General features: G+C 45.6%; 1 pseudogene; it reads left to right on the forward strand.

Moving 5' to 3' along the window:
- The first annotated feature begins 48 nt into the window (after positions 1–48).
- LOC139011455 (spliceosome-associated protein CWC15 homolog pseudogene) lies at positions 49–26,550 on the forward strand (annotated as a pseudogene).
- Positions 26,551–27,781: the final 1,231 nt, after the last annotated feature.

Consider the following 27,781-nt stretch of genomic DNA (forward strand, 5'->3'; position numbering starts at 1 on the left):
TAAAGTTACACAAGCGAGAATTGGAGGGACCTCAGCCAAGCATAAAAGATGACAACAGCAGCTGGGCCCACTTTCGAACCTGCGAGAGGCGGGAGAGGAAACGGAGGTGACTTGAGCCAACTCTCCAAGCAGTATTCCAGTGGAGACCTACCCTCTCACAAAGATAAAATATAGACAGACACTCAGGATGCCCCTGAAGAGGTTCAGAACCGGGACTGCGGAAGAGAATTAGAAGAGAGAGAGTTGCCGAAACCGGTTTGGCTCAGTCAGCCTGCGGACTGAAAGGTCCCAGGTTCGATTCCGGTCAGGGGCATGTACCTGGGTTGCGGGCACATCCCCAGTAGGAGATGTGCAGGAGTCGGCGGATCGATGTTTCTAACTCTCTCTATCTCTCTCCCTTCCTCTCTGTAAAAAATTAATAAAATATATTTTTAAAAAAAAAAGAGAAGAGAGAGAGTTGCTGCGAGAGAAAAGAACGGGTCGTCCAACTCGAGGACCCACAAGCCCCTCTTCAGTGTCAAAGCGGCCTCGGCGAGACCAGACTCCTGCTGCCAACCTCGAGGCAGACGATCCTCTACCAGATGAGGAAGATGAAGATGAAGATTTTGAAGAGGAGAGTGATGATGATGATGACACTGCAGTGCTTCTTGCAGAACCAGAAAAAATTAAAAAGAAAGAGCTGAAGGGCAAGCCAGGAAGGAACAAGAACAAAAAGCGGAAGAAGAAAGGATTTGTATGGAAGACATTCCAAGTGGAAACTCTCTCCTTAATCTCACTGGCCCATCCCAGCCCCAGGCAACTTCAGAGTTAAGAGAAGGTGGGATGATGATGTTGTTTTCAAGGCCTGTGCAAAAGGCATGGAGGACCAGAAGAAAGACAAAAGATTTGTCAATGATACACTATGATCTGAACTTCACAAAAAGTTCATGGGGAAATATATTAAACTAGAGGCCCGGTGCATGAAGTTTGTGCAGTGGAAGGGGTTGTCCCTCAGCCCAGCCTGCACTCTCTCCAATCTGGGGTCCCTTGGGGGATATCTGACAGCCAGTTTAGGCCCAATCCCAGGGACATCCCTGTAAACCAGCAGGCAGACATCCCTCTCACAATCTTGGACTGCTGGCTCCTAACCACTTGCCTTCCTGCCAGCCTGATCACCCCCTAACCACTCCCCTGCTAGCCAGATCGACGCCTAACTGCTCCCCTGCCAGCCTGATTGCTCCCAACTGCCCTCCCCTGCTGGCCTGATTGCTTCCAACTGCCCTCCCCTGCTGGCCTGATTGCTCCCAACTGCCCTTCCCCCCCTGCAGGCCCAGTCCCCCCCAACTGCCCTCCCCTGCCGGCCATCTTGTGGTGGCCATCTTGTGACCACATGGGGACAACCATCTTTGACCACATGGGGGCAGCCATCTTGTGCAAGGGCATGATGGTCAATTTGCATATTACCTCTTTATTATATAGGATAGTACAGTTTTATGTGCTTAATTAAAGACTGTATAACATGCAATAAAAATAAAGTCACAAAATGCACGTGTCCTGACCGGTTTCTCAGTGGTTAGAGCGTCAGCCTGTGCACCAATAGGTCCTGGGTTTGATTCCAAGTCAAAAGCACATACCTGGGTTGCAGGTTCAATCACAGGCCCAGGTCAGGCATACTCCAGAGGCAATCAATCGATGTGTCTCTCCCACCATCTCTCTCGTGCTCCCTCTCTCCCTCTCATCCTCTCGCTCCCACCCCCCTCCCCCATCCCTCCCACCATATTGTTCTTGGATTCTAAAGAAATACCTGGAGTACTGGCTGTGAAAGACATAGGTTTGTTGGGACTCACGTGTGCACCGGTGGCAGTGGACCGGTGAACTTTACCGGCCAATCCGCAGTTGGGCAGCACCAGCTGCGGCCAGCCGGTGCGATTGTTTCTCTGTCACGCAGACTTTCCCAGCACAAGGTTCTATAGAGTACGGAAAACAGCGCATGCAGGGGGAGGAGATGTCATGAGATCAAAACACGAGCTGTTTACAATCCAGGCTCACATCTAGAAGCAGTTTCTCTGTGGCCTTTCTTGCTGGCCGGCTCCCAAGGTCTCACGGTCCCCTCACAGACGGCTTTCACTATTATTCCCACGGGGGGAGGAGCGTTGGCACATGGGAAGGGGCCATGTTCCCATTTACCAAACACTTGGATACATGGGACAAACGGACAAACGTCAGAGGAACGGGGTGTAGGGGGACGCATAAAGGCGAAAGGATTAGCTAAGGAGCGTATATGCACAGTCCTCTGTAAGCGGACTTAGCAGTAAACGTAGGATGATGCTCAATCAACTGAGCCACACTGGCCAGGTCTCATGAAGTTTAAACAATTTTTTTAAATTGATTTCAGAGAGGAAGGGAGAGGGAGAAAGAGATGGAAACATCAATGATAAGAGAGAATTATTACTTGGCTGCCTCTTACACTCCCCCCTACTGGGGATTGAGCCTGCAACCTGGGCATGTGCCCCAACCAGGAATCGAACCGTGACCTTCTGGTCCGTAGGTAGACACTCAACCTCCAAGCTACACTGGCTGGGCCAGGATATACTTTTGATTCCACCAACTCCTCTTAGGGGTATATGACCAAGGTGGAGAAAGACAAAAGCTCACTGTTATGGCTGCTCTGCTGGGCAGAGGGCCCTGGGCTTGGAGTCAGACACTCCTGGGTTCCAGGCCTGCTCCATGGGCCGAGCCAACTTCCTCTCTTTCTACTTCCCTCTATAAAATGAGGCTAATATATCCCACTTGGGTTCTGATGGTTAAATGAGGCACATATGATACAAAATGTGTAAAAATGCCTTGTGAATTGTAAGTGCAAGTCAAAACATCCCCATATGCCCCTCAAATAATTACCCTGCAAGTTCCTTAGCATTTTTCCATGTACCTACAACAAAGCACCCGTGTGCTGTATAAATTATGCTGAGTGCTCCGAAAGTAGAAGGCTTATAGACCTCAGCTTTCCGTACTTGGCACAAATGAAATGCTCAGCAAACCATTGAACAAAAGGTTTATGAATTAAAAAGTTGTGGGCAGTTGTTTTAACAGAAACATAACCTTTGAGGAAAGAGTGAAGAAATAAAATGAGTCAGTATAGTCAGGCTGACTATTTAGGCTAAATTCCTAAAATCAAGTTGGCTGAGGCAGGAGGAAATAGTTCTATTCTTGCTTTAACTAGGTGAGGACTTACACTTAAAAAAAAAATGTTATTGATTTTAGAGAGAGAAAGGGAGAGAGAAAGGCAGAGAGATTGATGTGAAGTCAAAATATCAATAAGCTCTTTCCAGCGCCCCCCCACCCCGGGGGATTGAGCCCACAACCTGGACATGTGCCCTGATGGGAATCAAACCGTGACCTCCTGTTTATGTCTCATCGCTCAACCTCTGAGCCACACCAATCGGGCTCATAAAGTTTATTTTTACTCTTTTTTTTTTTTTTTCTCCAAGACAGTATGTTTGCTGTATAAAATCAAAACAATACAGAAATTAGGCCCCATCATCCCATTCCCCCGAGTTTACATATTCCAGACTTTTACCAGAGCCTTTTAAAAATATTTATTTATTTTAACAAACAAAAGTTAAATGGAACAAAAAAGTCTATCCAGGTAAGCTGTTTGGTAGATATCCCAATGACAGGTTATCAGTGGATGTAGCAAGAAATGCTAATTAGATGATCAGGGTTTTTTGTTGGTCGTTTTAAAAACCGGTTCAGGGATTGATCTCTGCATTCTTTCAGCATTTGAGAGGCTGTGGTTGAGTCCCCGGATGAGGCAATGGAACTGGCTCAGTGGAGACCAGAAGCCACCTTGTCCTTGCTCTGCAGTCAGTCCCCCTGAGCACCCACGTGGCCCTGAGGCCGCTTGGAAAAGGAGGCAGGGGACCCCAACACAAATGCCATTTCCCAGGCATCAGATCGGCAAAAACGGAAAAGCCTGACAAAACCAAGTGTGGGGGAGGTTGTGGAGAAGACACAGGACTTCTTCCAAGTGGTGGCAATGGAGACGGTGCAGCTGCCGGGGAGAGTTGTTGGCCGAGAGCGCCGAAGGGCTGTGTCGTCAGCGTGTGTCTGAGTTGCCTGGAGACCTCGAGACTGTCTCCGCAATGCCTGTCTCGGTCAGTGTATACCGAGCTCACGTGTGGGATATGCAGACGTCTTCGCCCGTTCGGGCTGCTGCCCAAAATACCACAGACCAGATGGTTTATAAACAACAGGAAGTTCTTTTTCCCTGTTCCAGAGGCTGCAAGTCTGAGATCGAGCCCCAGTGTAGTTACTGGGGAACTCGGGGCCCAGGCACCAAAGCTCTACTATTTTGGAGAAGAGTTTTCAGAGACCCAATGTCGGTACCAGCAGCTCTCTGTAACTGTGGTTTGAGAGGCCACAAGCTCCAGCCTTTTAGTGGCGCTTAGCAAATTAAGAGTGAAAGCTGAATTTTTGGAAGGTTTTGATACTCTATATCTTGGAGTATCCCTATAAAAGGCATTATTTGTCTAAAAATTGAAATCCATATAAATGTCCATGAGGAAATGTTCCCGGGAAGCCCCGGGTGGGCTCGGCTGCCTGTCGCTGTGTCCAATGACGAAGGCGGGGTTGAATCATGCAAGGCGTTTATTGGAAGGCCAGCCAACCAGGAAGACAGGGAGCTTACGAGCATCCAAAACCTGTTTTATGGCAAGGTGCAGGGGACAGGACTATAAAGGGGGATGGGCGAGGGTGAGGCTGGGAATGGAATGCAGCTACAGGCAGCCCTGGAGGTCCGCAGAATTCAGCTACTGTTCTTGGTCGGCAGGTGAGGAGAGGATGTCTGGGCTCCTGGTGGGGCCGGCCTGACCACGCGTGATGGTTCTGCTTGCTGGGTACGTTGTACACTGTCCACAGCTGAGCCACCTCCTCAATCACTTTGCCTGGGATCAAAGGGAGTATGCAGGTGCACCGGCCTAAGAAATGAAACTCAGAAAAACTTAACCCTCTGTTCCCATAAGTATATGTATTCTAGGATTTAAAATTAATACGCCCTGGCTGGTTTGGTTCAGTGCATAGAGCAGCCGTGGGCAAACTACGGCCCGGGCCGGATCCGGCCCATTTGAAATGAATAAAACTAAAAAAAAAAAAAAGACCGTACCCTTTTATGTAATGATGTTTACTTTGAATTTATATTAGTTCACACAAACACTCCATCCATGCTTTTGTTCCGGCCCTCCGGTCCAGTTTAAGAACCCATTGTGGCCCTCAAGTCAAAAAGTTTGCCCACCCCTAGCATAGAGCGTCGGCCTGCAGACTGAATGATCCTGGGTTTGATTTCATTTAGGGGCACATGTTGGGGTTGTGGGCTCAATCCCCAGTGGGGGGCGTGCAGGAGGCAGCCGATCAGTGGTTCTCTCTCATCATTGATGTTTCTCTCTCTCTCTCTCTCTCTCTCTCTCTCTCTCTCTCTCTCCCTTCCTCTCTGAAATAAATAAAAATATATTAAAAGTAAATAAAATAATGCTTATTTTTCAGATTAGTTCAGGTGCTCTATCTATCAGATTATAAATCCCTTCCCCATCAGAAACAACAGCTAATCCCAGGCCCACCCTCCTGTGGAATATTACAGAAATTGACAAGAGGGCGCAATCAGATGCACTAACATGGAAGGGCGGCCAGGAGATGGAATGAACGACCAAAAGCAAGTTTCAGCAGAGGCTGAAAGTAAGTTCCCCAAAGGGGGATTGCTGGGTTAAAGGATGGGAGCGCAGCCGTGGTTGAGCATCAACCTATGAACCAGGAGGTTGCAGTTTTTAAAAGTATATATATTTTATTGATTTTTTACAGAGAGGAAGGGAGAGGGATAGAGAGTTAGAAACATTGATCAGCTGCCTCCTGCACACCTCCTATTGGGGATGTGCCCGCAACCAAGGTACAGGCCCCTGACCAGAATCGAAACTGGGACCCTTGAGTCTGCAGACTGACGCTCTATCCACTGAGCCAAACTGGTTAGGGCGAGGTCGCAGTTTGATTCCAGGTCAGGGCACATGCCCGGGATGCTGGCTGGATCCCCAGTGGGGGCCGTGCAGGAGGCTGCCAATCACTGATTCTCTCTCACCATTGATGTTTCTCTCTCTCTCTCCCTCTCCCTTCCTTTCTGAAATCAATAAAAATATATTTTTAACAAAAGATGGGAGTGCCTACACCCATTAGGGGGGCTATCATCTCGGCAAGGATGCAGAGAATCTGAAACCCTGTGCACTGTTGGTGGGAATGCACAATGGTGCAGCTGCTGTGGAAAATGGTGTGGTGGTTCCTCAAAACGTCAAGCATGCAATTACCATACGACACAGCAATTCCACTCCTAGGGATACAACCAAAGCATTGAAAGCAGGGACATGAACAGGTACTTGCATACCCATGTTCACAGGAGCATTATTCACAATAGCCAAGAGGGGAAACAACCCTAGTGCCCCTCGATCGATGATCGATGAACAGATAACAAAACATGAGTAATCCATACAATAGAATATGACTCAGCCTTAACAAGGAAGGAAGTTCTGACCCTGCTACAACATGGGTGAACCTTGAGGACATGATGCTGAGTGAAATAAGGCAGACACAGAAGGACAAATACTCTATGACTCCACTTATAGGAGGGATTGGAGGAGTCAGACTCACAGAGACGGGAAGTAGATGGTGCGTGCCAGGGGCTGAAGGAGGGGAACTGGGCGTTAGTGTTTAACAAGGGGACAGGGTTTCAGATTTACAAGATGAAAAAAGTTCTGGAGGTGGGTGTGTGAATGTGATTATACCTAATGCCACAGAACTGGACCGTTAAAAGTAGTAAACTTCATGTTATATGAGGAGCATTTGAGGTCTTGCTCCCCAGCATATGTTGTCAGCTTGGCTCAAATAAACTCTTACAGAGCTTCAAAAAATTTTTCCATATATTATGTGTTTTCCCCGAACAGTGTGTGTGTGTGTGTGTGTGTGTGCATGGAATTGTCATTTTGGTTAGTATTGCCATTTCCCCATCGGAGTCAGCCCATTGGTCCCTCCCACCAGCAGTGTATGTGACTGCCAGTTGTCCCAGAGCCCTTACCACTGACTCTGTTATCAAGCTTTTGAATTTCGCCAACGTGATAGTTGAAAAATGGTGGCTCCCTCTATGTGTTGTTGTCTTTTAGAGAGAGGAAGGGAGGGGAGAGAAAGAGAGAGAGATTTGTTGTTACACTTATTTGTGCACCCAGTGGTTGTTTCCCTTATGTGCCCTGACTGGGATCGAACCCACAACCTTGGCGTATCCAGATGATGCTCTAATCAACTGAGCCACAGGCAGGGCCGCAGGGCCGCTCCCTGTAGTTTCCATTTGCATTTCTTTTGTGAGTGAGGCTGAGCATCTTCTCAGAGGTGTAAAGGCCATTTGTATTTTGGGGTCTGGTTTCATTTTGCTTCCTGTGAAGTGATCATATCCTTTGCTCTTTTCCTTTTTGGTTGTTCATTGTTATTTACTGCTGAGAACTCTTCATATTAGCATGTTAGGCTTTTCCCTGTGGCCTGAGTTGTAAATATTTTCCCCAGTTAGTTACTGATTTTGGCCACGAAAAGTTTATTTCTATGTAGTTGAATTTATCAACAATTTATCTTCTAGTTTTAGAGCCATTGTTAGAAAAGTTTAGAAAGAGATTTTCCCAACGTTTCTTCAAGTAATTGTATGATTTCCCATCCCCCCCTCTAAGCTTTGTGTTAAAATACATGTAAAACTTACCATCTTAACCACTTTTTAAAAAAATATATTTTATTGATTTTTTACAGAGAGGAAGGGAGAGAGATAGAGAGAGTTAGAAACATCGATGAGAGAGAAACATCGATCAGCTGCCTCCTGCACATCTCCCACTGGGGATGTGCCCGCAACCCAGGTACATGCCCTTGACCGGAATCGAACCTGGGACCTTTCAGTCCGCAGGCCGACGCTCTATCCACTGAGCCAAACCGGTTTCGGCTTAACCACTTTTAAGTGGCCAGTTCAGTGGCGTTGAGCAGGTCACATTGTTGTGGAACTGTCTCCACCACCATCTCCAGGACACCTTCATCTTGCAAAACTGAAACCCTGTCCCCATTAAACATGAACTTCCACCTGCCCCCGGCACCCACACTCCACTTCTTATCTCAATGACCTTGACTCCTCCAGGAGCCTCATGTGAGTGGGCTCCTACAGTGTTTGTCCTTTGGTGTCAGTTTTTATGCCAGTTATCCTCAATAAAGCTTTCTTTCTTTTTAATTCCAGCAAAGCAAGCAAGGATTTATTGACTGAAGCAAAAACACACTTAGGACAGTGAAACAAGGAAGGGCATAGAAGAAGCAACAGGAGAGCCTGGGCTGGGCTGGGCTGGCTCACTGGGAGTCAGAGAAAAGGGGGCCTTGGAGACAGGGTCAGGGGGTTAGCCTCGGTTGGGCTGCCACTGCCCATTGTTCCCCTGGTTGCAAGTCTCCTGGGGTCCCTTGCAGTTTAGGAGATACGTGCCTGCCCTGGCCGGTTTGGCTCAGTGGATGGAGTGTCTGCCTGCCCTGCCGGTTTGGCTCAGTGGATGGAGTGTCTGCCTGCGGACTGAAGGGTCCCAGGTTTGATTCTGGTCAAGGGCATGTACCTAGGTTACAAGCTCGATCCCGGGCCCTGGTTGGGTGCATGCAGGAGGCAACCAATCAATGTGTCTCTTTCATCATTGATGCTTCTATCTCTCTCCCTCTTTCTTTCTGTCTGAGATCAATAAAAAAAATTAGGTTTTTTTTTTTTTTTTTTTAAAAGGAGATACGTGCCTGTGGGGGAAAGAGAGGGAGAAGGTGTCCGGTATTCGCTGGCACCCTGCCCCGGGGGCGAAAAGACCCCCTCCCTCTCTTGGGCAGGTGAAAAACTGACCTCACCACACTGACGTCCAGAAACTGCCCTACCCTGGTGGAAAGTCCCTGCCGGACAAACGGCTGCTGGAAATGGCCAAAACCGCAGGACAGACCGCAGGTTTCACCTGACCCTGGAAAACCCCCACTGCCACCAATTTCTGCCAGCATAAAAACTTGCCCCTGCTCCAGTCTGGTGCGGCTTCTCCTGCTCCCCTCTCCGAGCTGGTGAACCCGCCCGTGTGTTCCCAATAAAACCTGTTTAATCTGGTCTCTGATTGGACTCACGGTTTTTCCTTGCGGCGGCGTAAAACCTAATAGAAGGGAATGGGACAGGTGTGCTTCCTGCAGGGAGAGCACTGAAGCTGTTTTTAAATAGACGTCATATTAGGTTTACAAAAAAAAATGAGCACATAGTGCAGAATGTCCCCATATCCCCCCTCCCCATCCCCTAGTTTCCCTGTTATTAGCATCTTAGTTCGGTGGGGAACATTTGTTACAATTGATGAGCCAATATTGATACATGATTATTACCTAAATTCCACAGTTTACATAGGGTTGAGTTTCTGTGTAGAGAGAGTGGGTTTGGACAATTGTATGACATACGTGCACCATTACAGTCCTGTACAGAATCGTTTTACTGGTCTAAAAATCCTGGGCTTCACCTATTCACCCTTCCCCATCCCCAACCCCTGGCAACCACTGATCTTACTGTCTCCATAGTTTTCCCTTCTCCAAAATGTCTTATAGTTGGAATCAAACAGTATGTAGCCTTTTCAGACTGGCTTCTTCTACCCAGCAACATGCATTTAAGGTTCCTGCATACCTTTTCATGGCTTGATGAGAGCACAGTTTTTTTGTTTGTTTGTTTGTTTTTTGTTGTTGTTGTTTTGCTTTGTTTTTTAAATCTTTATTGTTCAGATTATTACATTTGTTCCTCTTTTTTCCCCCCATAACTCCCCTCCTTCCAGCTCCCACCCCACCCTCCACCCTCACTCCCCACCCACTGTGTTCATCCATAGGTGCATGATTTTTGTCCAGTCACTTCCCGCATCTCCCACACCCCTTTTCCCCCCAAGAATAGTTAGTCCATTCCCTTTCTATGTCCCTGATTCTATTATAATCACCAGTTCATTCTGTACATCAGGTTATTTATTCACTTGATTCTTAGATTCATTTGTTGATAGATGCATATTTGTTGTTCATAATTTGTATCTTTACCTTTTTCTTCTTCTTCCTCTTCTTAAAGGATACCTTTCAGCATTTCATATAATACTGGTTTGGCGGTGGTGAACTCCTTTAGCTTTTCCTTATCTGTGAAGCTCTTTATCTGACCTTCAATTCTGAATGATAGCTTTGCTGGATAAAGTAATCTTGGTTGTAGGTTCTTGGTATTCAGCACTTTGAATATTTCTTGCCATTCCCTTCTGGCCTGCAAAGTTTCTGTTGAGAAATCAGCTGACAGTCGTATGGGTATTCCCTTGTAGGTAATTGAGCCTCTTTCTCTTGCTGCTTTTAAGATTTTCTCTTTGTCTTTTGCTCTTGGCATTTTAATGATGATGTGTCTTGGTGTGGTCCTCTTTGGATTCCTTTTGTTTGGGGTTCTCTGCGCTTCTTGAACCTGTAAGTCCATTTCTTTCTCCAGGTGGGGGAAGTTTTCTGCCATTATTTCTTGAAATAGGTTTTCAATATCTTGCTGTCTCTCATCTTCTGGCACTCCAATGATTCTGATATTAGACCGCTTAAAGCTGTCCCAGAGGCTCCTTACACTATCTTCACACTTTCGGATTCTTTTTTCATTTTGCTTTTCCAATTGGGTGTTTTTTGTCGAATCTTTGGTTTGATTCTTGTGCTCCTCTGGTCTGCTATTGGGTATAATATTCTTTATTTCAGTCCGTGTATGCTTACTTTCTAATTTCTTTATCGTAGCATCGAGGGTCTCATTAGTTTTCGTGAGGCTCTGCACAAATTTATGGCAAGCCCTCAAAATTGCGATTCTTAGCTCCATATCCTCCATTTCTGTCATGTTTTTTTGTCTCCGCATCTTTTATGCTTTCTTGGTGCACCCCCTTGTGGTCTCTGTGCGCAGTCTTGTTCTAGCCAAGCCTTAATTGTTGTAGTTAACACTAGAGGGATTTGACCACCAAGCCGACTGGCTGTAGGAATCAGCTGTGCGGAAAACGTCTGTCTTCTGGGGAGGCGCTAATCCAGCCTTTGCCTGAGGCGATCGGCAAATGGCTGTGCGCAGGGCCTGGGCGGGGCGGGCTCAACAGGGCGGGGGTAGGGAGCAGCTATGGCCGCTCTCAGTCCGTCCCCAGGGGTTCTGTCTCTCTGTCCCAGCAACCGCTGCAAACCTCGGAGGGGCCGTAGCCAGACAGTCCCGCTTCTCCCGTTTGAGTCTGGGTCCCTAGAGACTCGCCCGGATCTGTAGCCCAGAGTCTGAGACTCACTCCTGATTGAAAACGACAACCGCGCCCTCAGCCGCCAGCCCGCTTTGCGCGCGCACCACCTCACCACCGCACCACCGTACCTTTAAATTTTCCACACTGCGCCTCCTCTGAGCGTCGGAATGCTGTTGTTTTTGCTTCTAGTTGAAGAGTCTCTCCTCAGCCAGCCTTCCTGTGGTTCTGGTTGATGTCCGTTCCGACTTTTAGTTGTATTTTTGAAGTGGTTGTTTACGGCGGCAATCTCCGGTGTTTACCTATGCCGCCATCTTCGATCTCCGAGAGCACAGTTTTTAAAATCACTAAAGCCCTGGCTGGGTGGCTCAGATGGTTGGAGTGTCGTCCTGTCCATCAAAAGGTTTTGGGTTCAATTCCCAGTCAGGGCACATACCTAGGTTGTGGGTTTGATCCCCAGTCGGGGTGCATATGGGAGGCAACTGATCGATGTTTGTCTCTCTCTAAAAATCAATAAAAACATGTCCTCGGGTGAGGATTAAAAAGAAATCAATTTAAAAGATAAAATCACTAGGTATATTGCTTTAGTTGGATTACCACAGTTTGTTTCTCTACTCACCTGTTGCAGGACATCTTGGTGCTATCAGTTGAGTTGGTGGGTTATGGGTGGCGGTGGAGCCTCACAGCCTGAGGAGTGTGTAGCCCGGGGTGACCACCAGAGGGTGCCAGATCTCCCCTTTCCTCTCAAACCCGGAGGGCGCCAGCCACTTCCCCATCTGTTCTAACCCACTGTTCCCTGCAGTAGGGTTGATCTGGTCTTTGGAACTAGGATTGATATGGACGCAACTGTGGGAAAAGTTAAGATGGACTTGCTTCCTTTGGAATGAAATCCAGGGATTCCTGACTAGATGTTTTCCTTGGACTTGATGGGTGTGTGTGTGAGAGAGAAGTTCTTGCTTCACAATTATGGAGCTTGTCCAGAATCTTGCCCCCAAAGAATTAACTAAAGCCCAGCTGGGCCTTCCATCTGTAGAGATGAGCAGGGAGGAAAAGCAGACCCAAGTCCGGGTTTCCCATGAGTGTGATGCCACCAACCTGTTGTGTTGGTTATTTGCATCTGGTTGGTGTGACGGCCCCGCAGGAGGGACACACGTGTTGTCAGGCTCTGTAGAGAAGGCACTGTCTGTTCCCCAATTACTGATCAATTTTTAAGAATGTGTTTATTAAGACACTTAGGATGATAAGGAGTATGGATTTCTACCCACAGATAGGTTTTTAATTATTAATTCATGATGAATTATAACACATTGAATCCAATTCAGGGGAAATAGAGCATTAAACCACTTAAGAATTCTCATGGAAACTTGAGTGAAACTGGAACTCTTTTAACTCTTGTCATTCCTCATTTCCTGAACTTTCTCCCTCATCCTTTAAAAGAGAAATGAGCCCTGGCTGGTTTGGCTCAGTGGATAGAGCGTCAGCCTGTGGACTGAAGGGTCCCAGGTTCGATTCCACTCAGGAGCACGTGCCTGGGTTGCAGGCGCAATCCACAGTGGGGCCTGGGGGTGTGTGCAGGAGGCAGCCAATCAATGATTCTCTCTCATCATTGATGTTTCTCTCTCTCCCTCCCTCTCCCTTCCTCTCTGAAATCAATAAAAATGTATATTAAAAATAAATAAAAGGGGCCGAAACCGGTTTGGCTCAGTGGATAGAGCGTCGGCCTGCGGACTGAAAGGTCCCAGGCTCGATTCCGGTCAAGGGCATGTACCTGGGTTGCGGGCACATCCCCAGTAGGAGATGTGCAGGAGGCAGCTGGTCGATGTTTCTCTCTCATCGATGTTTCTAACTCTCTATTTCTCTCCCTTCCTCTCTGTAAAAAATCAATAAAATATATTTTAAAAAATAAATAAATAAATAAATAAAAGGGAAATGACAATTCATTTTGGCGAGAGCAACCTGGACAAAGGTATATTGACCCTATAGGGGACTTTATAAAAACCCAGCTCTGGCCACACCCATGGTACTTGGGTTTCTCAGATCCTCATACAACATCTTGCCTAGATCACCACCCTCCTCCAGAAGCCACAGGGACCACGGATCAGGAGGGGAGGCTGCTGGGGAACCCAGCCTGGGAGTCCAGGAGGTCTCCCGCATAAGGAGGGGCATCCAGGCAGAGGCAACAGTGTGTGCTAAGACCACCAGTCATGCGACCTCGGCCGCGGTATAGAGATGGACTTGGTCCTAAGCAGTTGGGACGGGACATGTATTTTGTAAAAATTAATAGCCTTTATTTTTTTGGAATAGTTTTAGGTTTATAGAAAAATTAAGCAGTAAGCACAGAGTTTCCATACTTCTCCCCACCATAATTTCTCCACTATTAACATGCATTGGTGTGGTGAATTTGTGATAAAGAGCGAAACAAAATTGATACATTACTATCATTAACTGAAGCCCATAATTTACAGTAGGGTTCACTCCGAGTGCTATACAGTTCTATGGGTTTTGACACACGTATAGGGACAAGCATCCACCATCGCGGCACCACAGGACAGTTCCACTGCCCTAGGTCTTCTGGGTTCCACCCATTCCTCCCTCATCCCCAAACTCCTAGAAAATACTGATTTTAAAAATATATTTTTTAATTGATTTCAGAGAGGAAGGGAGAGGGAGAGACAGAAACATCAATGATGAGAGAGAATCATCAATCAGCTGCCTCCTGCACTCCCCCCGCCCCCACTGGGGATGGAGCCCACAACCTGGCATGTGCCCTGAGTAGGAATCAAACCATGACCTCCTGGTTCATAGGTCAACACTCAACCACTGAGCCACACCAGGTGGACAATCCTGATCTTTTACAGCCTTCATAGTTTTGCCTTTTTCCAGGATGTCCTAAGGTTGGAGTCAGATAGTATGCAGTGTTTCCAGGCTGCTGCTTCTGTTTGTTTGTTTGTTTGTTTGTTAATCCTCACCCAAGGATATTTTTTCCATCGATTTTTAGAGTGGAAGGGAGAGACAAGGGGAGAGAGAGAGAAAGAGAGAGGGATTGGCTGCCTCCCTCAGGCACCCCAACTGGGGCCGGGGATCAACTTGCCACCCAGGTACAAGCCCTTGACTGGGAATCTAACCTGAAACCCTTGTGTGCACAGGCTGACGTTCTAACCACTGGGCAACCCGGGCCAGAGCCAGGCTGCGTCTTTCAATAAGCAATATGCATTTAAGGTTCCTCTATGTCTTCTCATGGTTTGGCAATCTTTTTTTTTTAATTTTTAAATATATTTTATTGATTTTTTTACAGAGAGGAAGGGAAAGGGATAGAGAGTTAGAAACATCGATGAGAGAGAAACACCGATCAGCTGCCTCCTGCACACCCCCTACTGGGGATGTGCCCGCAGCCAAGGTACATGCCCTTGACAGGAATTGAACCCGGGACCCTTGAGTCTGCAGGCCGATGCTCTATCCACTGAGCCAGACCAGTTGCAGTGGTTGGCTGGTTTGGCAATCTTATTTTTTCTTTCTATTTTTCACGTACATTTTTGTTAATTATGGTGAGATACACATAATATAAAATTTATAATCATAATCATTTTTAAGTGTCCAGGTCAATGGTATTAAGTGCATTCACATTGTGAGTGACCGTCACCATCATCCATCTCCAGAACTCTTTTCATTTTCCCCAACTGAAACTTTGTCCCCATCAAAGATATCTCTTCCTTTTTTTTTTTCCAATCTAAGAAATTGTGATAGAATACACATATCATAAAATTTGCCACCTTAACTATTCTGGAGTGTACAGTTCAGTGGCATTAAGCACAGTCACATAGCTGTGCAACCATTACCACCTACAGAACGTTGTCATCTTTTCAAACGAAAATCTGTCCCCATTAAACACTAAGTCCCCACCCCCTACCCCCCCACCCCCAACCCCCGTGAATCTGACTCTCCTAGAGACCACATTTAAGTGGAATCACACAGTGCAACTGGCTTGTTTCACTAAGGGTAATATCCTCAAGCTTACGCATGTCATTACACCTGTCGGAATTTCCTTCCTTCCTAAAGCTGAATGATAAGTTGGGACTTACTCTGTCGCATTGCTATTTGTCTTCTATATCCCTTAGGGCTTTTTTTATTCCTCATTCCCTGCATTACTGTTTTCTTTTGGGGTTACTTTATTGTAGTGAAACATTTAAATTCCTTTCTCATTTCCTTTTGTGCATATTCTATAGCTATTTCCTCTGTGGTTACCATGGGGATTACATTTAACATCATAAAGATACAACACTGTAATTTGGATTTATGCCAGCTTCACGTCAATAACAGATAAAAACTGTGTTTCTGTACATCTCTACCTCCACTCCTTTCAGTTTTGGGTTTAGAACATTTACATCTTTATACATTGTATGTTCAAAACAAGAACCAATTACCTTTTTTCTTTATTGCTCCAGTCAACGACAGGGAAATTCTGAGGTCCAAGGGCTGGGGGTTAGGCAGGAGGCTGCCCTGCAGGCCGAGGAGGTGGTGGAGGGGCCCTATTTGACCTTCTTCTTGAGGCACAGGTGGTTGGTGTGGTCGCACTTGGGGCATTTGACTACATAGGGGTGCGGATGGGCAGAACACCTGCATCATATCATCTTGTTGCAGTTTTACTTCTGGGTGAGGTGGTGGAGGGAGGGCTCAAGCACCAGGTGTAGGGTGGACTCTTCCTGAATATTGTAGTCTGAGAGACTGTGGACACCTCCAGCTATCTGTCTGCAAAAATCAGATGCTGCTGGTCAGGCGGGATGCCCTCCCTGCCTTGGATTTTAGCTTTGACACTCTCAGTGGTGCCACTGGGCTCGACCTCAAGCGGATGGTCTTACCCATCAGAGTTATTTTTTTAATATTTTTTTTTATTGATTTCAGAGAGGAAGGGAGAGGAAGAGAGAGATAGAAACATCAACAATGAGGGAGAATCATTGATCGGTTGCCTCCTGCACGCCTTCCACTGGGGATCGAGCCCACACCTGGGCATGTGCTCTTGGCCAGAATCAAACCTGGGACCCTTCAGTCCACAGGCCGACGCTCTATCCACTGAGCCAAACCGGCCAGTGCCCCATCACAGTTTTCACAAAGATCTGCATCTCTGCATCTGATGGGGACCCTGCGTGGTGCCTCATTGAAGAGCAAGAAACAATTTTTTAAATGTATTAGTCTCTTAAATTATGTATAAAATCATGAAGTTAAAACCAACATTACAATAACACTGGCTTTTAGACTAAGAAATCAGTTTTTAAAAAATGTATTAATCTCTTAAATCATGTTGAAAACATAGAGTGGAGTTGCAAACTGTTGTTACAATAATGCTAGCTTTTACAACTGCCCATGTATTTACCTTTATTGAGCCCTTTATTTCTCCTTGTGGCTTTGAGTTACTGTCTTGTGTTTGTCCCTTCATTTCACCCTGTAGGATGCCTTGAGCGTATCTTGTAGACCTAGTGGTAACAAACAATCTCAACATTTGCTTATATGGGAATGTCTTAATTTCTCTCTCACTTTTGAAAGACAGTTTTGCAAGATACAGGATTCCTGATTGACAGTTTTCTTCATTTTGCACTCTGAAAATATCAGACCACTGCTTCTGGTCTCCACAGTTTCTGATGAGAAATCTGCTGATGATCTTGAGAGTCCTTTGTATGTGATGTGTTGCTTCTCATTTGTTGCCTTCAAGATTCTCTTTTTCTCTAGCTTTTGACAACTTGATTGTAATATGTCTTAGTGTAGGTTTCTTTGAGTTAATTCTACTTGGAGTTCATTGAGCTTCTTGGATGTTTATATTTATGTCTTTAATCAAATTTGGAAATTTTCATCCATTATTTCTTCAAATATTTTCTGCCCCTTTCTCTCACTCTTCTCTGTCTGGAAAATCCCACAATGAGTATGTTAGTTCACTTGATGGTTTCCTACAAGTTCCTCAGGCTCTGTTCACTTTTCTTCATTTTTTTTTTTCTTCTGTTCCTCAGACACAGTAATTACTATTATCCTATCTTCATTTTTGCTGATTTTTTCTTCTACCTGCTCTTTTTAGAATTCCTATCTCTTTATTGATATTTCCAACTTATTCACACAGGTAGTCTTGCTGTCCTGCTGTCCCCATCTTATAGGCAAGTGGCAAGATCTAAATTCAGACTCAGGTAATTAGGTTCAAGCCCAAGGTCTTAAGCTTTGCTCCTCCTCGCCCTGGCAAGGGATTTTACACTAGTTCAACTCTGTGGTACATCGCATCCTGGAACTTCCTGGTTAGTTAGTTACCTGAGGAGATATAAGGCCCAGGGGGCAAGAGACCTCCCCATAAAGTGAGACCAGGCATCTTAACCTATCCAAAACAAAGCAAACAAACAAAAAACCCCCACAAAAACCTCTCTCTACTTTGTTCAGAAAGCAATTTAAGGGAAGTAAATTTCAGCACATACCACTTGAGGGATAAAAACAAGATGGTCTCCTTTTCTTCAGCCCTTAACACTTGCTAAATGCTTTCTAGGTGCCTGTGAGGGTAGCACAGATGATCTAGTAACCACCAAAGTCTTCACAGTAGCCTTTAACCCAGGGGTGGGCAAACTTTTTGACTCGAGGACCACAATGGGTTCTTAAACTGGACCGGAGGGCCGGAACAAAAGCATGGATGGAGTGTTTGTGTGAACGAATATAAATTCAAAGTAAACATCATTACATAAAAGGGTACGGTCTTTTTTTTTTTTAGTTTTATTCATTTCAAACGGGCCGGATCCGGCCCGCGGGCTGTAGTTTGCCCACGGCTGCTTTAACTCCTCCTGATTCATCCTGAATTTCTTTTCCCTTGTCCATGCAGTTCCTAGCTCTTTTCAAACACAAGTACACAAAACATGGCCACACCTCAATGCCTTTGCATTTGCTGTTTCTTCTACCCAAAAGCTGGGTTTGCCATATACCTGTGCGGTTTCTTCCCTTCATTCTGAGCTCTCCTCAGAATCACCTTATTGAAAAGGTGTTCCTTGACCACCCTGTTTGAGATCCCTCTCTAGCCTCTTGTCCTGCTTTCCTTTTTTGCTGATACTCATTAATGTTTTCTCTGTCCATCTCCCACACTAGATGAAGGTCTGAAGGAGCAAGGATCTGCCTGTCTTCTTCACTACCACCTCTCCAGTGCCCAGCATGTAGTACACACTCAATGTTATAGGCTGAATGTTTGTATCCTCCCCAAATGTATATGTTGAAATCCTAATCTGCAAGGTGATATTAGGAAGTGGGGATTTTTGGATATGATTATGAGAGCTTCACTCATGAGAGTGGAGCTCTCATGAATGGGATTAGATTTCTTTTATTATAAAGAAATCCCAGAGAACTCTCTTTCCATCACATGAGGACACAGTGAGATGTTCCTCTATAAACCAAGAACTGAACTCTCACCAGACACTAAATCTGCTGACACCATAATCTTGTACTTCCCAGCCTCCAGAGCTGAGAGAAATAATTTTGTTGTTGATAAGCCACCCAGTTTATGGTATTCTGTTGAAGCAGCCTGAACAGACTAAGGTTGTCATTATTTGGAGTTAAATGCATGAGTTGACATCCTGCACGTTATGGTTTGCAGAGAGGGCATTGGGGTGACCTCAAATGACAGCCTGATTTGCTGTTAATGGAAAATCCTGTCCAATCTTGAGCACTGAATGTCACTTACTGCATCCCAGGCATTAGATCCTGGTGGCCATAGATTATATTTAGGCTTCCTGCCATCTTATTGCTACTTTTTTTTTTTTTTTTGCAAAGAGTAGGCTTCATAATTGTCTCTGCTTTTGAAACCAAAGCTTGGTGGCTGTTCCATTTAAGCATGTGGTCAAGGAAAGGTCCCTTCACCTGTTCAATTTCAGGCCATTGCTCCATGAAACTCACCTCTGGAATGCTACTTTGCAAAACAGTTGAGGCCCATTATGAGCTTTTCTGCTCTTAAAGCATTGTAAACGTGACTTCCAGAGATGGAATTTGTTTTGTTGGAGATTTAAAAAAATGCACCTGGCTAGTGTGGCCCAGTTGGTTGGAGGGTCATCCCATCTACCACAATGTGGTGGGTTCAATTCCCGGTCAGGACACTTACCTAGGTTGCGGGTTTGATCCCGTCGTGGCACATGGGGGAGGCAACTGATTGATGTGATGTTTCTCTCTCTCCCCCTTCCTCTCTCTAAAAAGAAAAAAATCAATTAAAAAATGCACCAGTATCTTTTCCCTTCCTGGCTCTATCTTGGTCCCTGTGAGACCATGTTCTTGAAGGAATGAAGGTGACATTGAGAGAGTATAATGTCACCATGGAGACAAGTGTGTCTGGTCCCTGTGCAACCATGTTCTTGGAGAGTTGAATGTGACGTTGATAAGGTACGATGTTACTATGGAGATGACTGAGACTTGTTCTATGAACTATGTTCTTGAAGAGATGCAAATGATATTGATATAGTACAGTGTTACCATGGAAACAGCTGGGCCTGATTCTATTAGCTGCAATCATGGCAAAAAGATTGTGAAGAAATTAATATGCCAGCAGCTCCTAGGATATATGACTGCCAAAAAGTCTGTGGTAATTTGTGTTTCTACTGACAAATCAGTGAATGTCACCTGAAACCATTGTGAAGATGAAATATTAAAAACTGCCAGAAAGGAAGTCAGAAAGATCTTCTAGTTTACCCCCTTGTTGGAGATTTCTCCTGTATTAACAGCTGGTTAAAGCAGAAATGTTTGCACTATTTGTTGTAAGTATACATGCAAAAGAAAACAAGTAAGGCAAAGAACAAAATAAGCCCACCTTGAAACTTCATACTCGGCCTACAAATCAAACTGTAGGAGTCAGAGCAGCTGGGGGTATCCCTCTATATGCTCTATGCGTAGATTTTTTTTAAGCAGAATTTTAGTTTTATTTCAGTGGGCTTACCAATTCAGCTAATGAATTTTTTAAAAGGAAAATTTCTATTGCTACTCATGGCAGCCAACATCACTTGTTCTAATTAGAATATAACAGTGAAAACAGATGTGATGACAGCTACTATAGAAACAGTATGGTGGTTAAAAATAGGATTTCCACCCTGGCAAGGTGGTTCAGTTCATTGGAGCGTCATTCTGTACACCAAAAGGTTATGGGTTTGATTACGGATCAGGGCACATACCTAGGTTGAGCGTGTCTATCTCTCTCTCCCTCTCCCTTCCTCTCTAAAATCAATAAAAATGTATTTAAAAAATTTACCATCATAACCATTTTAAGTGTCCAGTCCAATGGCATTGAGCACATTCACACTGTTCTGTAGCCATCACCACCGTCCATCTACAGAATTATTTTCATTTTGCAAATCTAAAAGTCTGTCCCCATTAAACACTAACTCCCCCTCCCCCAGCCCTGGGGATCCACCTTTCTACTGTCTGTCTCTGAATTTGACTCCTTTCGGGATCTCCTATAAGTGGAATCATATGGTGTTTGTTGTTTTGTGTTTGGCTTATCACTCAGCATAATGTCCTCAAAATTCATCTATGTTGTAGCATATGTCAGAATGTTCTTCCTTTCTAAGGATGAATAATATTCCATTGTGTGGATATAGTCATTTTTTTTTTAAAGAAGGGCATTTTAAAAATATATTTTATTGATTTTTTACAGAGAGGAAGGGAGAGGGATAGAGAGTTAGAAACATCGATGAGAGAGTAACATCGATCAGCTGCCTCCTGCACACCTCCTACTGGGGATGTGCCCGTAACCCAGGCACATGCCCCTGACCGGAATCGAACCTGGGACCTTTCAGTCCGCAGGCCGACGCTCTATCCGCTGAGCCAAACCGGTTAGGGCTATAGTCATTTTTTTATTCATTCATCTATTGTTGGACACTGGGGTTGTTTCCACCTCTTGCTATTGTGAATAATGCTGTTGTGAAAATTAATAAAGGAAACCTAAGATTGAATTAGGGGGGCGGCCTATAGGAGGGACCTTGCATCTCCAAGAGGAAAATGTTTTCTATTCTACTACCCCAGCAAGAGGAAGGAAGATCTCTTACCCTGGCAACAGCTTAGCCAATGAAAGCCACTACATTTCAAACTCCCAACTTCCCTCCATGGGCTTTGTTTATAACAGCTCCTCCCAAATAACCCTTTTTCTCTATAAAAGAACAGTTCCTCCACTTTGTTCACTGACTGGCCTATGGTTTTGCCACAGCTTGCATGTCCCAAAGTGCAATTCGTTGCTATTCCTGAATAAACCAATTTTTGCTGACAAAATAAGTGTTCTATTTTTAAGGTCAACACTGCTATGAACAGTATACAAATATCTCTTTAAGACCCTCCATTCAATTCTTTTGATCATATACTTAAACGTAGAATTGCTAGATCGTATGGTTAATTCTATTTCTGACTTTTTGAGGAACCGCCGTATTTTTTTCCTCAGCAGCTGCACCATTTTACATTCCCACCAACAGTGCACAAGAGTTTGGATTTCTCCACATTCTTGCCAACACTTGTTATTGTTGATAGGAGCCATCCTCATGGGTGTGAGGTAGTCATCACTTCCCAGTGTTGAGTCTGCTCCTGCCTTCCTAAGAAGTGTATCTCGGGTTTATGAAGCCATTAGAAGAACCAGGGAGAAGTAACAGCCAGAGAAACCTAGGGCCGTGGAACCCTTCCCCCAGGAGAAGCAGAGCCCCTGACGCCCCACCTACTGTGCCTTCCCCAAGGTCACCCTGCAGATGGGAGTGCAGGTGCAGGCAAGGTTCGTGGAACCCTAGCTCCAGCAGACACAGGTTCTTGTTTCTCCAGTTCAGGGTTGGACAACCTGTTCTGCCACAACCACTAATGCCACTCCCACGCTTAATTTGCACTGCAAATGAGGTCAGTGGAAGAAAGGTAGGAGAAAGTACAAGAGTAAAGAGGAGGCTGATGGAAAGGGGCCAGTGGGACAGCCACTTGGCTCCGTCAACCCATGCCCTGCTGCTGGGTCTACACAGACGCACGCCCTGCTGCAGGGCCGAGGTGACGAGTCATTCCTGCTATGACCCTCGCATGACAGATGAAGGTGAAAGAATGATTAGAAACTCCAAGGGACCTTTGGTCATGTCTGGAGACATTTTTGGGTGGTCATAACCCTGGGTTGGGAGGGTGGTTGTTTTTTTTTTAATAGGAAATATTTTTATTTCAAAAAGTATTGAAGGTATCCTAAAACCTTAAACAGGATTCTGGATAAGTAAACCTACAGAACAAATAAATACATAAATCTGTCCCCTCTTTGGGGCTGGAACTGGATGTTGGACATTGGAGTGAGGTGTCCTTTATCACATGCGTCTCTGAAGTCATACATAGAATACTTAATAATATTTATTATTATACATATAATTATCCTGGGTCTTTGGATTTTGGACTTGTCAGCTTCCATAATCACTAGCATTAAATACTAGTCACTGAATTTATGCAACTTAATTTGTTTTGCAGACAGATAAAGTCTGGACATCAAATATGTAGAGACAGTTCCAGCACCAGTTGGCCCAGCCTCTGTCCCCAAGTCAGTGTACGGATGTCTGTATATTGTGGGAGCTCCAGAGGGGAGGGCAGGGCAGGAGAAGGGAGCAGATGTCTTCAAACGATAGTCCCTATTCCTGGACTCCCAGCTGGAGGCTGGAGGGCCCTGTTGTGGCTGAGGCTGCTGTCTCTTCTTCCCATCGTTGTGGATTTTTTAAATATTCATTACTAGAGGCCCAGTGCATGAAAATTCATGCACTGGGGGGGGGGGGGGGGGGTCCCTCAGCCCGGCCTGCCCCCTCTCACAGTCCGCCGTCAGGGGCGGGAGGCGACCCGGCGATCAGGGGAAGGCGACGCCCCATCACACCTCTGCTGCCGCCACTGCCTCAGACGGCCCTGGTTACCTGAGCCTCGGGTGGCCCTGGGCGGCTGGGGACCTGGGGGGACTCTGGAGGCAGGTGCTTGGCAAGGCCGGGGCCAAGGCACCTGCCACCCCAGCGGGGCTGAGGGGACTGGGCGCCACCATCTTTGAGGGCATGGCAATTAGCATATTCCCTCCTTATTGGCTGTGGGTGCCACCATCTTTGAGGGCAGGACAATCAATTAGCGTATTCCCTCCTTATTGACTGTAGGCGCCGCCATCTTTGTGACAGCGTGAGGGTCAATTAGCATATTCCCTCTTTATTAGATAGGATAATTTTGTATTAATATCAGGTATACCCATCTTTGGTCTTTTAATCAACCAATGGTTTCCTGGTGGTGGGGACCTGGGTAGTTCTAGGGAGTGGACATGAAGGAGAGAAATGTAGACCCAATTCTCTCTTTCACTGCCCGACACCAAACCAACTATCATCTGAGCAGCTGCGAGACAGTGGGATGGTCAGTCACAGTGAAGGACCAAAGAAAAGGAAGCCAGGACACAGGACCCCCACAAGGGAGCTCCTGGAGGGAAGGCCAGACAAAGGCCCAAGCCCCAAGGTGGCACCTGGGGGCAAGCCCTGGCTCTGGCCTCAGTGCTGACCGGGCGATGGATAGAGGCCAGGGTTGTTGCTTGACAATCTATGGTCACAAGATGGTTTTCACAGCAGAGGATTATTGGGCTGAAAATGTCAATGGCACTGTGGTTGAGAACCCCTGCCTTAGATGGTCTTCTAACAAACCCTTGAATAAATGGACTCAATGTGGTCCAAACCCTGACATACACCTCCTCCTCATGATTTTCTCCACAGAGAAGGGAGAGAAGTGCTACATTTTAGATGTTTTCATTTTACACTCCTTGTGGTGGTGTCACCCTGGTCCAGCCCTGGGGATGAAAATTGAATTTGTTGGTACATCCATGCCAAAGTCGTCCAGGGAGTGTCCAGCAAACACTGTGTCCTGTGCCCATGTGTTTCTACTCTACTTTGGTGATGTGATGGTTAATTTTGTGTGTCAACTTGGCTGGACTACAGTGCCCAGGTATTTGATCAAGCATTATTCTGGGTGTTTCTGTGAGGGTGTTCTTGGATGAGATTCACATTGAAATTAGTAGATTGTGAGTAAAGCAGATTGCTCTTGATGTGTGTGGGCCTCATCCAATCAGTTGAAGGCCTGAATAGCTCAAAAGACTAGTCTTCCCTGAGCAAGAAGGAATTCTGCCAGTAGACAGATGGCCTTGGGACTTGAACTATAGCATCAGCTCCTCGTGGGTCTTCGAATTTTGGACTTGCCAGCCTCCAAATCACTTGAACCAATTCCTTTAAATCAATCTTGTATTCGTCTGCTCAGGTTAACTACAACACCATAAAGTCGGTGATCTTAAAACAGAAATGTATTTTTCACAGTGATGGAGGCTTGGAAGTCCAGGATCAAAGTGCCAGAAAATTCACTTTTTAGTGAGGGCCACCTTCTTCGTGATAGATGGCCACCTTCTCATTGTGTCTGGGGGGGGGGGGGGGGGGGGGGGGGAGAGAGAAACATCAATGTGAGAGAGACACATAGATTGGTTGCCTCCTGCACGTGTGCACGTTGCCTGACCAGGTCCTGAGATCTGAGATTGAACCTGCAACTCAAGTACATGCCCTTGACTGGGAATCCAACCTGTGACCCTTCAGTGCATGGGCTGATGCTCTAACCCAGCCGTGGGCAAACTACGGCCTGTGGGCCGGATCCGGCCCATTTGAAATGAATAAAACTAAAAAAAAAAAAAAGACCGTACCCTTTTATGTAATGATGTTTACTTTGAATTTATATTAGTTCACACAAACACTCCATCCATGCTTTTGTTCCGGCCCTCCGGTCCAGTTTAAGAACCCATTGTGGCCCTCGAGTCAATAAGTTTGCCCACCCCTGCTCTAGCCACTAAGCAACACTGGCGAGGGCAAAAAAAGCAAGTTTAATGGAAACCAGAAAATACCTAAATAGATAGATCACATTCATGGAAGACTTAATAGTGTTAAAAGATGGCGCTTCTCTTGATTTGGCATGCAATCCCAGTCAAAATCCCATCACTTGTTTTTGGTTAGAAATTGAGAAGATGCTAAAATGTACATAGTAATGCAAAGGATCTAGAGCAGCGGTTCTCAACCTCTGGGTCGCGACCCCTTTGGGGGTAGAACGATCCTTTCACAGGGATCGCCTAAGACCGTGGTCAGCAAACTGTGGCTCACGAGCCACATGCGGCTCTTTGGCCTCTTGAGTGTGGCTCTTCCACAAAATACCACGTGCGGGCGCACACGTACAGTGTGATTGAAACTGCGTGGCCCATGCGCAGAAGTCGGTATTTTGTGGAAGAGCCACACTCAAGGGGCCAAAGAGCCGCATGTGGCTCTCGAGCCGCAGTTTGCCGACCACTGGCCTAAGACCATCGGAAAACGCATATATAACTACATACTGTTTTTGTGATTAATCACTATGCTTTAATTATGTTCAATTTGTAACAATGAAAATACATCCTGCATATCAGATATTTACATTACGATTCACAACAGTAGCAAAATTACAGTTATGAAGTAGCAACAAAAATAATTTTATGGTTGGGGGTCACCACAACATGAGGAACTGTATTAAAGGGTTGCGGCATTAGGAAGGTTGAGAACCACTGATCTAGAGTAACCAAAACAATCTTTAAAAATAACAAAGTTGGAGGATTACCTGATTTCAAGATATTATAAAGCTACAGTAATCAAGATAGTGTTGTTTTAGCACAAGGACAGAGAGGCCAGAAACAGACTCACACTTAAAACAGTCAACTGATTTTGACAAAAATGCCAAGGAAATTCAATGGGGAAGCAGGTAGTCTAGATAGAACAATGGAATTTCTCTATGGAAAACCATGAACTTCAACCTTACCTCATACCATGTGTAAAAATGAACTCGAAATGTATCAGAGGATTGTTCCCAACAGATATCTGATCCTTAAAACAGGATTCCTGATCATTCCTTGCCAGTTTCCACGTTCCACTGTCCTAGCTGCAGAGAAAGATTGAGCTCATTCTTGACCCTCCTTTACCTCAGGTCCATTCTTCCAATTTCTATCCAACCTTCCTCCAACTCTACTTCCACCTCCTTCCATCTAGTGCAAGCCACCATTTTCTCCATCCTGGACAATTGCTATGGCCTGAAGTGACTCCCCACTTTCTCTCCTTCCTGGCCAGGCCAGTCTCCACCCAGCAGCCATGGGAATCTCCTGATTAAAGTCCTTCAACTGCTTCCCGCCGTGCTCCAGAGAAAGCTGAAGATCCTCACCACAGCCCACAAGGCCCTGCCCGGTGTGGCTGTTGCTGACATCTCTTGTACAGGCACATGACCTGCATCTATTCCCACACTCTTTTCCTCTTCAGAGCAAATTCGGTTTCCTCGACCTAATGTTCTCCTCTTGGCTCTTGTTCATCTTTTGGGTCTTGGCATAAATACCTCTTCCTCAGAGAGGTCTAGCTGACTCCCTAGTCCCAGGAAGGCCCCATGTTATGACCTCATCACACCGTAGGCTTTTCTTCCATTGCACTGAAGATTTTCCTATCAAGGCTCGAGGGGGTGGGGGCCACTCCTGTGCCTTTCCCTTCCCCCTCTTCCTCTGTCAGAGGCGCGTTCTTTGCCTTTCTCTCTCCTAAGTTCCAAGGGCCGCTCTTCTGCCTCTGTAACTTGTTTCAAGCCTATGAAGCTCAGCTGGCTCACTTCTACTCTGTAACTTAGAAAAAAAAAGTTTTTATTGATTTTTAAAGAGGAAAAGAGAAACATCCTCCCATACACACCTGACAGGATTAAACCCACAACCTGGGTATGTACCCTGACCAGGAATCAAAGCTGCAACCTTTGTGCTTGGGAAGACGCTCAACCAACTGAGCCACACCAGCTAGGGTACCTCTGTAACTTTCTAAGTAAACTTTCTCTTAAAAAAAAAAAAAGTCTTTTCTCTGATGTATTAGTGTGATCAACATGGGAGACAAGTCAACTGAACTCACAGACTGCTCCATGGGCAGGAACCCTGCCTTCTCACTGCATCACTGCAGGCCTATGATCTGCTCAGTGTGCTCATCCTGTTGAGGACCCGTAAGAAATATCACATGAATGAGAGACCAATGTTCAGACCCCACTTGCCTATTTTCTGTGCATTACTCAACATTATGAGCAAAGGTTTAGAGAACTCCCAGGTGGTTTGCTTTTTCATGGATTCCTCATAACCAGCCTATGGAGGTGGGCACGGTTTCCGTTTTACAGGCGAAATGTAAATGAGTCCCATAAACTTTCCTGGCACCCCCAGCTACTAACAACAATGGAGTCATGTTTTAAATCCAGGTCTTTCTGCTCTATGTTGCAAGGGACTCACCTTGGGCTTGGAAAGACTCAATGAGTTAATGCACACTCAATAGGCAGTTAGTCTCTATTACTCTTTCAATTAAAAAAAAAAAAGTAGTATTTAATATGTGGCAGAGGAGGGCACCACATTAGATGCTGGGTATTCACTAGTGAGTAAAATGAACCTCTTTGCCATTTAAGTTCCATTTAAGTTGAGAACAGGGAGACAGAAAATAGAAAGA

This window comes from Myotis yumanensis, unplaced genomic scaffold, assembly GCF_028538775.1.
Source record: "Myotis yumanensis isolate MYYU_CA2020_CCGP unplaced genomic scaffold, mMyoYum1.0.hap1 SCAF_5, whole genome shotgun sequence".
In the NCBI taxonomy this organism is placed as follows: domain Eukaryota; kingdom Metazoa; phylum Chordata; class Mammalia; order Chiroptera; family Vespertilionidae; genus Myotis; species Myotis yumanensis.